The 12,089-nt window shown below is 38.8% G+C and overlaps 1 protein-coding gene across 2 annotated transcripts in view; it reads left to right on the forward strand.

Annotated features, from left to right (window-relative positions):
• The window catches only part of LOC115768658 (G1/S-specific cyclin-D2), a 76,842-nt gene that overhangs the window by 23,820 nt on the left and 40,933 nt on the right, over positions 1-12,089 (forward strand). The gene's annotated exons all lie outside the window — the stretch shown is intronic.

Here is a 12,089-nt window from a genome sequence, read left to right on the forward strand (position 1 = left end):
AGCGTGCATATTCATCACATAAGGCAGTTAAAATGAGAATTTGAGCTTTCTAACTTTTACGGTTTGAGCTCTGCGTTGATCACGTTGATCATCCGGTCAGTCCGGAAAAAAGTTTAATATATAGAGGTGTGTAAACCTAACCAAAGTTGGAAAGTTTTTAGAAAATTTGAGATTCTATTCAAATATTTATCTGTAAATTCTTCACGAGATATATCTAGTTCGTTTGTTCGTTCTTTTTTTTCATGGAATTATTATTCGAATAATTGGTATGGCTGATAGCAGGTATAGCGGTCTGATACGGGTTCAAATTCGATTGCAATTTTGCAATTTTGTATCTATATTTATTATTGCCTGAGCAAACAAGCTCGTAGCGCGAAGTGCATTTGATTTACGTAGAAGGGGGTGCATGGTAACCCCTAGTCGTGTATGTTGTTTTCGTATGGATTAATTTATATAAGCTCAATGATCTTATTCTGCAAGTCGATTGCTCCAAACTTTACAATTGAGCGGACATTAATGTTAACATTAAATCTTTTATGATACCCTGGGTAGCGGTGTCTTATATCTTCGTCCCACTTGATTACCCAGCAAGGTCTGATAGGCCTGCCTGATTCTCAAGGAAACTTATGAAATTAAAAATGTTGAAGTCGAGGTGTTATAGAAAGTTTAAGAAATTTGTAAATCATCCAGATTTTTCCGCTATGCTAAATTCCACATGTTATCATTCGCCGTTTTCTACATTAGTTGTAACCTAATCCTAGCATCAAAAACAAAATTTACGCAGCTCTATTCTGTGACCATCCCATCATGGTTTTGGGAAGCGAATGAATTTTCAAATTATCCGCTATTCTTAAAGCATTTTATAAAATCGTAATATCACAATTGCAACATTTATGAAGCTCTACTTATTATTTCATCATCCCAGTACGAGTTCATAAGCGTAGATTTGCAACCACTTACCTTTTCGAATTAACTTCTGTAGCAGTTAATGGATTCAGGAAAGAATGGAAGTTTGACGTCATTTACACAGAGCATTACTAATGTTTCGATTCCCCAGGTAGTCACCTCGGCCCGCCACTCCTTACTATTTTTATCAATGACCTTACCCCGATATTGTCTTACTCTCGAGTACTAATGTATGCCGATGACGCATATATTAAAATGATCCCTGTAATTTATTACAAGCCGACTTGCCGAAGGGCATCAACCTTCTTACTTGGTCTCAAATGTAAGGTTATGACGCTTTAGAAACTTTCCTCAAATTAATGAAGCGGTAAATGATCTAGGTTTCATTCTCTATCATAAACTTAAAGTCTTAAAGCCACATCCCAAACTTGCTAATTGTTATCTAATAGTATTTAAGCAGATACATTAACAATTAAAATCAGCTAATATTAAAAAAAATACACAGCCAATTTTGAGAATTAGCTATAAATATCGACGAAGTACAATTTGCGGGGGGAAGAAGTAAGAAGGCAATGATGTTTTAAAAATTGAATATGAGAGTGAAAGCGTAACTCATAAACTGGAACATCGTTCTTTCATTCTTCCGTGAGCTGACGCAATTTCCTAGTTAAGCCCGAAACCCATTTAAAATGGTGTAATGGTTTTGTGAAAATGTATATATATTCTTGATTATCATCAACAGCCGAGTCGATCTAGCCATGTCCGCCCGTCTGTTCGACCGTCTGTCGGTCTGTCCGTAACTTTGAACGTAGTGCCCGCTCAATATTAGTTTGTTTCCGAAAGTCAAAAGCATGTTTATTGAGTGAGTCTCTTAAGATTAAAGAGCTAGAGTTGCCAAACTTGACATGTGAAGTATCTTTTATTTGATAGCTTTCGTCAACTCCTGTCTCCATCCCCTAGCTATACGTAACATAAATTAATAAACTCTACTCACTTATTTAATATATGGGGTTTCCATAACGCAACAAGATCAGCTGCTGAAAATTTAACTAAGATCGGTTGAGAAACACAGAAGTAATTCAAGAAAACGTGTGCTTTTGTTTGCGACAGCTAGCGGAAATTGCAATTTCTGTATAGATTTCTGTGCACACATTAATGAGCGTCTTTATTAAATTCTAAAAATTGCATTGCAATTGCAATTGTATTGTATTCTGAGCTGTGTGCATGTCCTGCTCTTTTAATTATTTTTTTTTTATCATCGTCATCATTTTTGGTTTGGCAGTCTAGTAGAGGCGTTAGCATATAGTGCGATGTGCTACGGGTTTGAGTCCTATTGAGAACACATTTTTCTTTTTTTTTAAATATATTTTTATTACTACAAAAGCAAACGAACTTCTAACGCGAGCTGCAGTTGGTGATGGTAGAAGAAAGTTGAGGATATCTCCAAGTATTCTTTAGGTAATAAGTATTCTTAAAACCGATGAAATTTGATTAAAAGAAAATGGAATAGCCAAAAAACCTAGCAAAATGTATGTACCTCAGGGAATAAGTATATGTGCATTTTTATTTTTTTTTTGCCATTTCAATAATACAACTTCAACTTTTTATACCCTGAACACATTAAAAATTGGTAAAAAGGTATATTCTTGATCAGCATCAATAACAGAGTCGATCTAGGCATGTCCGTTTGTCTGTCTGTATGTATGAACGCAAGGATATCAGAACATATAAGAGCTAGGGACTTGAAATTTTACCTGTAGGTTCTCCTAGTGCCTGCGCAGATCGAGTTTGTTTCCACTAATCGATAATTTACTCCGTTTCCAAGCAATCGATAAAAATCGATATCGACATCCTGCTTATTTAGCAAATTGGTTAAATATTAAGAGCTACAGTCACCAAACTTGATATGTTGCTTCTAGAATATTATATATATATCAAATATCTTTTATTTTATACCTATCGCCACCTCCCCGCTACCACCTCTGAGCTATAAATCAAGTTAATAACCCAACTCATATTGCCCACCAATTTAAGCCACAATTTTAATGCAATTGACTTTTTGAGAGTACACAAATATTCTATGGTACAATACTGTATGGTACAGTACTGTAGAAAATTTCATTAAGATCGGTTAAGAAAACCCCAGCTAGCAGATGGCGGAAATTCCGAGAATTTCTGTATACATATACACATACATTCATGAGTGTCTGCTTCGAATTCTATCAACAGCAATTGCTATTATTTTCTGTGCTGCTATTTTAATTCGTTTTTTTTTTTTCTCAATAATATATGTATATATCAATAATTATATGTGTGATGTTGAGTAAAGGCAGTGGCAAATGGTGAAGTCTGTCGCAAGTTCGAGCCCTACCGGGGAAACTATTTTTTATGTTTTTTTGGCTGGTGTGGCTGTTGAGTAAAGCCGGCAGCAAGTAATGCGGCTAGGTGCGACTTCAAACCCTGCCAATGGAACGTTTTTTTTTTATACCGTGAACCCATTGAAAATGGGTAAAAGGGTATAATGTTTTGAATTTATGTTTATTACTTCAAACGAGCGCGTAGCTCGTGCTGCATTTGGTGTTCGAATAAGAGGGTTCAGGGTATTCCCTAGTCGGGAGCTCCCAACTAGAACCTCTTACTTATTTTTTTGAGGTATACCACGTTTTGTTGTGTATATTTTTTTTCTGTATGCCAAACTCTTTACTGTTCTTCTTAGGTACCGTTATCATTAAATTGAGTGATGCGCGGTAATTTTTTGACGAAATAAGTATATGTGCAAATGTGAGCTTTGTGTGGTATTTCGTGTTTACAAAAGGAATATAGCGACGTGGAAATATAATTTAATATTAAACACATTTTTAAGAGTAGGAAATAGGTTCGGACAGTATACGTTTTAATTAGGTAACATTTATTTTATTATTATTAATTCAAAATAACACGTGGAATGCATTTATCGTAGGAGCAGCGAGGTGTACCGGCACCACAATTGCAGAAATAGCTAAAAGAGTAAATCGACATAGATTTACGATTTCCAACTTCCTCAAAAATGTCGATAATTTCGGTAATATTAGGCGCTGTGACAGACCGACCCTTATTAAAAGGGCATGTCTTGTATGGAGATCACACGTCATTTACATCTTAACATATCTAGAAGTCGAGTCCATAAAGTTTAAGTGGAAAATAAAAACGTTTCATATGCTTACCGAGAGCCTGTACCTAAGCTAATGCAGAAAAATATAAATTTTTGACCCATAAGTAACAGAATGTAATTTTTTCGGACGAGAATTCAATTTGAATGGTCCAGACGGTTCGGGAGTGCCGGCGATCAAATATATGGCAGTGCCTATGTAATTTATTTGCCATTTTATGGTGCACGTTTATAGCGGACGATAGGTCTTGTTCGTATATGTTGTCACCTTACAACAGTTTCCGCTTGTGGAATTGTGAAAACATACTTGTCAGTTTATAGTCTCGTCCTTTATTAGATTGTAGCAGGAAGTCTCAAATAGATAACCGTCCCAAACCAGTAGGTCCCTGTCTATAATTCGTACTACTATCTTTCCCCCTACTGAAAATCCTGTTCTGCCTGTGACAGTTATTTGTTTTGATTTTTCCATTTGATATTGAAATAAGGTCGGACGTTTGCTCGTCCCTCCTCTGGAGCTTGATGCACCTCGCAATTTCCAGAAAAGTGCTATGAAATCTCCTAACATGGCCGTTTTGTGTGCTATGGAGGGAAGGAAACTTTCAATGCTGATCCCAAAATTATTCAAAACTAAAGCCCTTATGGCCTCGGCTTTAAATGGTGTACGTCAGGGATACTCGGCCCTTTTTTTCAAGCGCATTGAGCGCATAGAACTTGTGGGGTTTGTGCTTAAGATCGCAATCACGAAGTCCAAACCAAGGTTCAAACAATGCCTATCCTGTCGGAAGGCACTTGATAATAAGACGTCTTTCTGTATTTGGATGTAGATGGGTTTACATATATTTGCTGGGGCTGCATGTTGTTAGTGGGTTTGGCCTGTAGCTGATCGGACTGCCGTTTTCCAACCTCTTTAAAAGTCAGGCTTTTCCCTTAACCAAACTGCGAGTAGTTTTCTGTATAATCCTGAATTTCTACGTCCCCATAAACTTTAATTTTCGAGATTTCCACGTGTCTGGCTTTAAGTTGAGTCGAGTTCAACCCATCTGTTCCAGTTAAAGTTCTCAACGAGCATTGAAAATAATAATTTGGACAATCTTCCCAGTAAAAAAAAACACGTCATTTCCGCCTCATTTCTTTTGTAAGCTGCAGAATTCTAATAATCGACAGTTATTAAATTCAAAAAGCATTTCAAGAATGTAAGAACAATTTAAAATAGCTTTGACATGCAGCTGCTTCGTAGCCTTCACGGCGCTCTCCGATAACCCTCCACAGCGAATTGAGTGGTTTTGAGGTTTTCCGCTTATGAAGGTCCTACAAAATGTATGGTGATCCCGCCGAACAGGTTGAAGCTTAGGCCGCGCCTGTCAAAGAAACGTTTAAGTCGTTGGCACTCGAGGGCAATACGATACAACGAGATACGCCTTGATTGGGCGCTTGCTCAGATGTCAAAATGCATCCAAATTACTACTCCAAAATAAAGTACCACTCCTAGAAAGGGATACTGCCCCGCATTCGGCTTTCTGGCAGCCGTCTCGTAAACCGTTTGCGTGATGCAAGCAGGATGATCAAATATATCTGCCGCAAGAAGGTGCATAACGATTGAGCTACGGCATGTAAATTGCTTCGATGAGTGTGATTTATTAGGGATGCTTTGTGTAAATTGCTTGATTCCTCCTTGCAATCGCCCACCTACGCGAATAATAGAAATTCCTTCTTAATTTTAAATGAAGGGATTCAAGCACTGAAGTTTTATAGAAAAATTTTTTTATCTTGCAGTTAGGTAAAATCGATGATGTCCTAAAATTTGCCGCTTTTCAGCTCTACGCCACCTATAAACGTAGTAGAAGGACGTCGTTTACAAATTAACATTCACCGATAACGTTGTAAATCATCATCGTCTTAATTGCACGTTGGACGGTTGCATTGTCATTGAAGTCCATTGAATGAAAATTTAAATTTTGAGCAGTGCAGCAGGCAGTATGCTGATGCTCCTGCGGTGGAGAAGAAGAGAGCGTTCTAGCTGGCGCCGAAGATATGGAGTACAGCGCTCGTGATATGGTGGCCTCAGTGGATGGGAAGCGCTTAGAGGCCTTCAGTCCGAGTTCCATCTCTGTCGTCGATTTCTACGGCTTGGTGTATAAGGCACGCGACCTTGGGTTGGTCTCACGGTTCATGATTCCGTTGTTACTTCCGCAGTGCATGTACTCCGCGACAGCCCGACAACTGTAGGACCACACTCCTCGGAGTTTTTGGCGTTGCTAGTTTGCCCTGCTTGGGCGAAGAACCATTTTGCTGAAGTAGGAAAAGAGATACGGTGTTTAGGGATATAAAATTGAAACACAAAGAGCGACATACATGTTAGCTGAGAATTTTGTAACTACGGGATACTGACATTGGTGTCAATTAGAAAATGAATAAGTTTAGTAACGATCTTCTTGTTGATGCTCCGGGCGGTAAGTACATCTATCATGCGGGCCATGTGATCCATACCTGCATACGTAGCTTGGATTCTTCCGCGAAGCTATTTATTGGATTTAAGGTTATCTTCTCTGACGCTAACTATGTCAACATTCATTCACGACTTGGAGGCTCCAACAAGGGCTAGAAATTAATTTAAATGAACCATTTATTTCCTGAAGCATACATAGCCGTATACATAGCCCTTGGTAATAAAGCATGCTCGATCAATGTTTGATATCGAATGACCCAGCATAATCGAAGCCTATGCATGGTCAGGAGAACGTGGTTAGTTCGGCAAGTCACCCATGAGTTGGGTTTGCATCTGCTTGCGATTACTATACACACTCGATAGGTATTATTGTGGTGTAGACCAGATTCCGTAGTTTTAGAATCAAGAATGTCACTGGATTAGGTAACCGTGAGATGCGGGAATCTTCGGTGGGTGTGCGGGCCGACTGGGCCTCCGTTGAAGAGAAAAATTTCCCTCGTGACATTTTCCGCGTAATCTAGCAATTGAGGGCACCATCATAAAGCATAACGTTACCCAGCAAGTGCTAACAAACGGCGACCAGGAGGCGAAATACAAGTTTGAGGAAACCAATGAAACCAATCCTTTTATTTGCGAAGACGAGGATATACAGGTGGCCATTGAAGGCTGTCGCTTCAAGAAATGGGAACTAGGCAGCCATATCGTTCTGGTGGCATCTTGGTATGCTGTAAATGCCCGGTGGAGATCCGCAGTTGTCCATCAAAGTATTAAAGAAATGGGATTCGAAGCTGGTTACTCAACGCGTCGCCGAGCTGAGAAACAATGCTTGCAAACTGGACAGTACAAGCTGTGCTGGCTGGTTCTGATCAGCTAAAATTGGCCTATGTATCGCGTGTTAATCCACGTAATAATTCGAGACACTTTATTTTGGACACCCAGCAGCTTAAGCCGTACAAGCTTGCCACGCAGATTAATCTAAGCATGGATAACGCCTGGGGCATATTGCGGTGTATCATTGACTTGATAATGAAGCAGAAGGATGACAAATATCTGATCATGAAGTCGTTATTACGCTTGCTCGATACACCCGATAATACATTCGACTCAGATGATTCGGACGAAAATTTAACCAATGCCAAATCACTTTAACATATTTGTTTTAAGCGTTAGCTTAAATCATGTAATTATAAATTGCCTTCATATGCAAGTTCAACGAATTCCTCGTAAAGCGCAGAATGGAAGCAGAAAAAAAAGAGAACTGGTTTTCACCTTGGAGAGAGATGTGAATGCATGAATTGTTGCATATGGTAGGAGGGTCGGATGTCTCAACAGACGAGAGACTTTAAAGCGCTCACAGATAAACGCGATAAGCGAGTGCACTTAAACTTGGTATAAGCAGCTTATTGAACATACACAGATACTCCTTAGGGTACTCAATGCAATAAGTATGTATAACAAACTACCCTTGAGCTTTCGATAGCTTAGTGCGGCTGACGTTCTGTCAACGTTTGATGAAACGGTAAACATGGGCTACGATATTGGGATTTGAAGGCAACTTTGCCTACTTGCCTCATATGCAATAATAGAGTTATGGACGGATTTGGTAGGCTGGCCATTCGGATTGCGGCAATAGTGGCTATTGTGGTCCATGTCAGATAATTGGTTACTAGGTCTCGTGAGGGAACACATCTGCTAGCTAGATAGGGTTGTATCATTTACCGTAGTTGGTGGACTGGGTAATCTCTCCATAGAAAAGCTCCTGGCTTTCGATAGACAGGTGTGACAGCTGTGATGCATATCTCAGTGAGAGATGAATAGCTTTCGATGATCAGATCCTATGTCATGAAGCCAGATCTTAACACGCACAAAGAATGGGAGAACCATCCCGCTGGATCCAGCAACTTGGCGAAATCTCCTCATGTTTCGTATAGCAGAGGAACTCATCGGTGTCTGCTTTCTCTGTTGCTCGCCAACGGGTATTGTGGACGAACTTTTATGAACAGTTGCGGCATAACCCGAACTGCAGGGCAGCAAGCGAAATTAACACCCAAGGTGACAGTGTTGACCTTATAATCACAGAGGTCGCCATCACTTTTCCGATAGCAGATTCTTTGAAATTCAATGTGTGTGTAATATCGGCATTGAAAACGTAGCGGAAGAAACGGAATTTCAAGATCTGAATGGTTAAATCGGACTAGAGAACTGGTCCTCTGTTTAGGACATTCATCAAAGTTTTGCCACTCGAGGCGTTTGGCACATCGTCAACCTTTGTGGTAGTGATTTCTGGTTTAAATACAGCGTGTTGAGGGAGATAGAAGTTATTAAGGCCGTTACTAGCAGCGGCTTGACTCATATGATCAAAGCTCGTGAGTCGAACTTGCTCGCGGAGTCGTTCTGCACTTGTAGTGATATTTCTCTTTAAACAACTTTCTTTTTCAGAAACTGAGTGAGTGCTTTGTATCCAGAATAATCCAAACTGATCTGATTAGAATTCTTGAAGGGTAACGTAGCTGTATGTCTTCCTGTCTTAGCAATTTTGATTTTGCGAGTGAAGCTATTTTGGCAGAGTGAGGTAGAATCTTTTGCCAGTTTGGCTTGCAAATCTCCATTCGTGGTTCTGGACTGACCAGAATTCTTGTGGAAAAGGATATTCTCGCGGCACTGAACTTAACTTTTGAACTCCTGGTCTGGTCTCCATGCCCAGTAGTGAGCAGCATATGGTTGGTTGTGTGCCGCCGAGGAGGATTTACGGAATGATGTCTGCTTCTAATACCACGTTAATCTGAGAGCACGAGTGGAATAAGGAGTAATCCAATTGGATTTTTCGTAGGTTCCTTAAAATGCTATTAGAAATCGGACATGACAAATTACATACCATATTGGAGAGAAGAAAGGCGGAGTTTTCTTTTTGTTGGAAAGAGATCACTTATGCCTCTGAAGATATTTGAATATAGATCTAGATTCCAGCAAAACTGACTGAAGATTAAAAATTTTAGTTTCAATGGTTTTAGACTTGAGAACGATTGCCTTCTTTTTCCCTACCTGTCCTGAACAAACAAAAACAGTGTCTGTGAAGCCCGATTTGATGACCGATTTCGGTGTCCCATTACAACATAAGACTGTTACTGATTACGACAGTGAAAAGAGTAAATAGAAAATGGTGGACACTGGATACTTAATACTGGTTGCCCTATCTAAGCACCAGAAGCTAAGGAAAGACTAAATAAAACGAAAGCTGAACAGCTTATACAGAGTGCATTGTCTTGCGCCTTAACTTCCCATTCGGCGCACTATGAGCAAGCTCAATGACTCAAGCTCTTAAAACCTACAAGATTTTCTAAAAAAAACCGCTTCTCACTAATTTAAATTGAAATAAATTAATTTTCGTCCGATCATTCCCATAACAGCTGAGCATGTTGAACATGAAAATATAGACATTATTGGGGCGACGATACTTCCTTTTGTTTATTACATTACATTCACACAAATCGATTCTAACATTATGACGCAATAAATAAACATTTAAGAGAACTCTTCTTTGGGAGTGTTCGAATAGAGGATACCATGAAACTACTTCTACCGACATCAAATACAGCCCGCATTACGCGATAGTTTGCCTTGGCCTTACTCTTTTTTTATTTTTATTTATTTAATGTGTGAAGATATATATAATATAAATAAAATAAATATAATTATACCCTGAACCCATTTAAAATGGGTATAAGGGTATATTGTATTTGTGCAGCATCTCCGACCCCATAAAGTATATATATTCTTGATAAGCATCAATAGCCGAGTCGATCTAGCTATGTCCGTCTGTCTGTCCGTCCGTATGTATGAACGCAAGGATCTCAGAACCTATAAGAGCTAGAGTCTTGAAATTTAAGATGTAGGTGCTCCTAGTGCCTGCGCAAATCGAGTTTGTTTCCGATAATCGATAACTTACTCCGTTTCCAAGCAATCGATAAAAATCGATGTCAATATCCTGTTCTTTGGGCAATTTTGGTAAATAATAAGAGCTATAGTCACCAAACTTGACATTTAGCTTCTAAAATATAATATATATATGCATTTGATGTTAAAAGAAGAGGATTCAGGGTATCCCCTAGTCGGGAGCTCCCGACTAGAACCTCTTACTTGTTTATAATATAAATAAAAGAAAAAAAGTTAGTTACAACAACCAAAATATGAATGTATGTTCGTCGCGCTCGTTGCCACGCGGCTTTGATAATTTATTTGTTTCTTAAAAGTTCTAGATACAATTTTCTGCAGTTGATCTTGGTAATAGAATATTCCTAAATTAACCAAAAATTCAGCTGCATTAAAACTGTTGTAGGTAAGCGCAATCTATGTCCCTAATCTGTGCATACTATACGAGAGCCTACAAAATTTGGTGTATCTAGCACTTTTACATTTTGAGCTAGGCCTAAAAGACAGTATATATTAAAACAATTTATATACCCTTGCAGAGGTGTGTATTATAATTTTGTCGTGAAATGTGTAACGCATAGAAGGAGACATCTCCGACCCCATAAAGTATATATATTCTTGATCAGCATCAACAGCCGAGTCGATATAGCCATGTCCGTCTGACCGTCTGTCTGTTTCTATGCGAACTAGTCCCTCAGTTTTAAAGCTATCTTTATGAAACTTTGAAGAAGTCCCTCTTTCTGTTGCACGCAGCACATATGTCAAAACCAGCTGGATCGGACCTCCATATCATAAAGCTGCCATAGGAACGATCGGTCGAAAATTAAGTTGTTGTATGAAAAAACATTTTGTTTTTCAAGATGTCTTGACCAAACCCGGCATTTATTCAAGTTGTCTTGACCAAACTCGGCATTTATTAGTTTTACTACACTACTCATAGATATGCAAAATCCTATCAACATCGGACCACTATATCATATAGCTGCCATAGGAACGATCGGTCGAAAATTAAGTTGTTGTATGGAAAACTTTTTTGTCATTTAAGATATTTTGAGTAATCTCGGCATTTAAAGATTTCACTATGCTCCCTTCATTTTTTCAAAATCTCATTTACATCGGACCAATTCATCATATATCTGCCTTAGGAACGATCGATCGAAAACTAGGTTCTTGATTAAAAACCTTTTTTGTTTATCAAGATATCTTGGCCAAGCTCGGCATCAACTATTTTCCCTGTGCTTCTTAGATACGGGCAAAGCACTTTAAGCATTATGAAAATGTTGAGTCTGCAAGGGTATTAGATCTTCGGCGTGCCGAAGATAGCCTTTCTTTCTCGTTATCAATATTTTTGACAAGTGACGAGATATCGATATGGTATGGGGGAATATATATCAAATACTAAGCAGCAAGCATGAAACGGGCGGCTGATTTTATTTTTGTTGAACCGACAATTCAGCAATCGGTGTCGCTTTTGAATAGTTTAGAGGCATTTGTCTGGCAATACCACATTAGAAATGTTGTTGAATTGAATGTTTGGGCTTTGATCATATTTTTTGTATTTGAACATTCTGATGTGCAAGTAAGCCAGTTCCTTAACAAGCAAAGGAAAGTCTGCACAAAATAAAGAAAACGTGAAGCCAAATAGCGGGCGCGATGTGA

This window comes from Drosophila novamexicana, unplaced genomic scaffold (assembly GCF_003285875.2).
Source record: "Drosophila novamexicana strain 15010-1031.04,08,12 unplaced genomic scaffold, DnovRS2.1 tig00001900-arrow-arrow-pilon, whole genome shotgun sequence".
In the NCBI taxonomy this organism is placed as follows: domain Eukaryota; kingdom Metazoa; phylum Arthropoda; class Insecta; order Diptera; family Drosophilidae; genus Drosophila; species Drosophila novamexicana.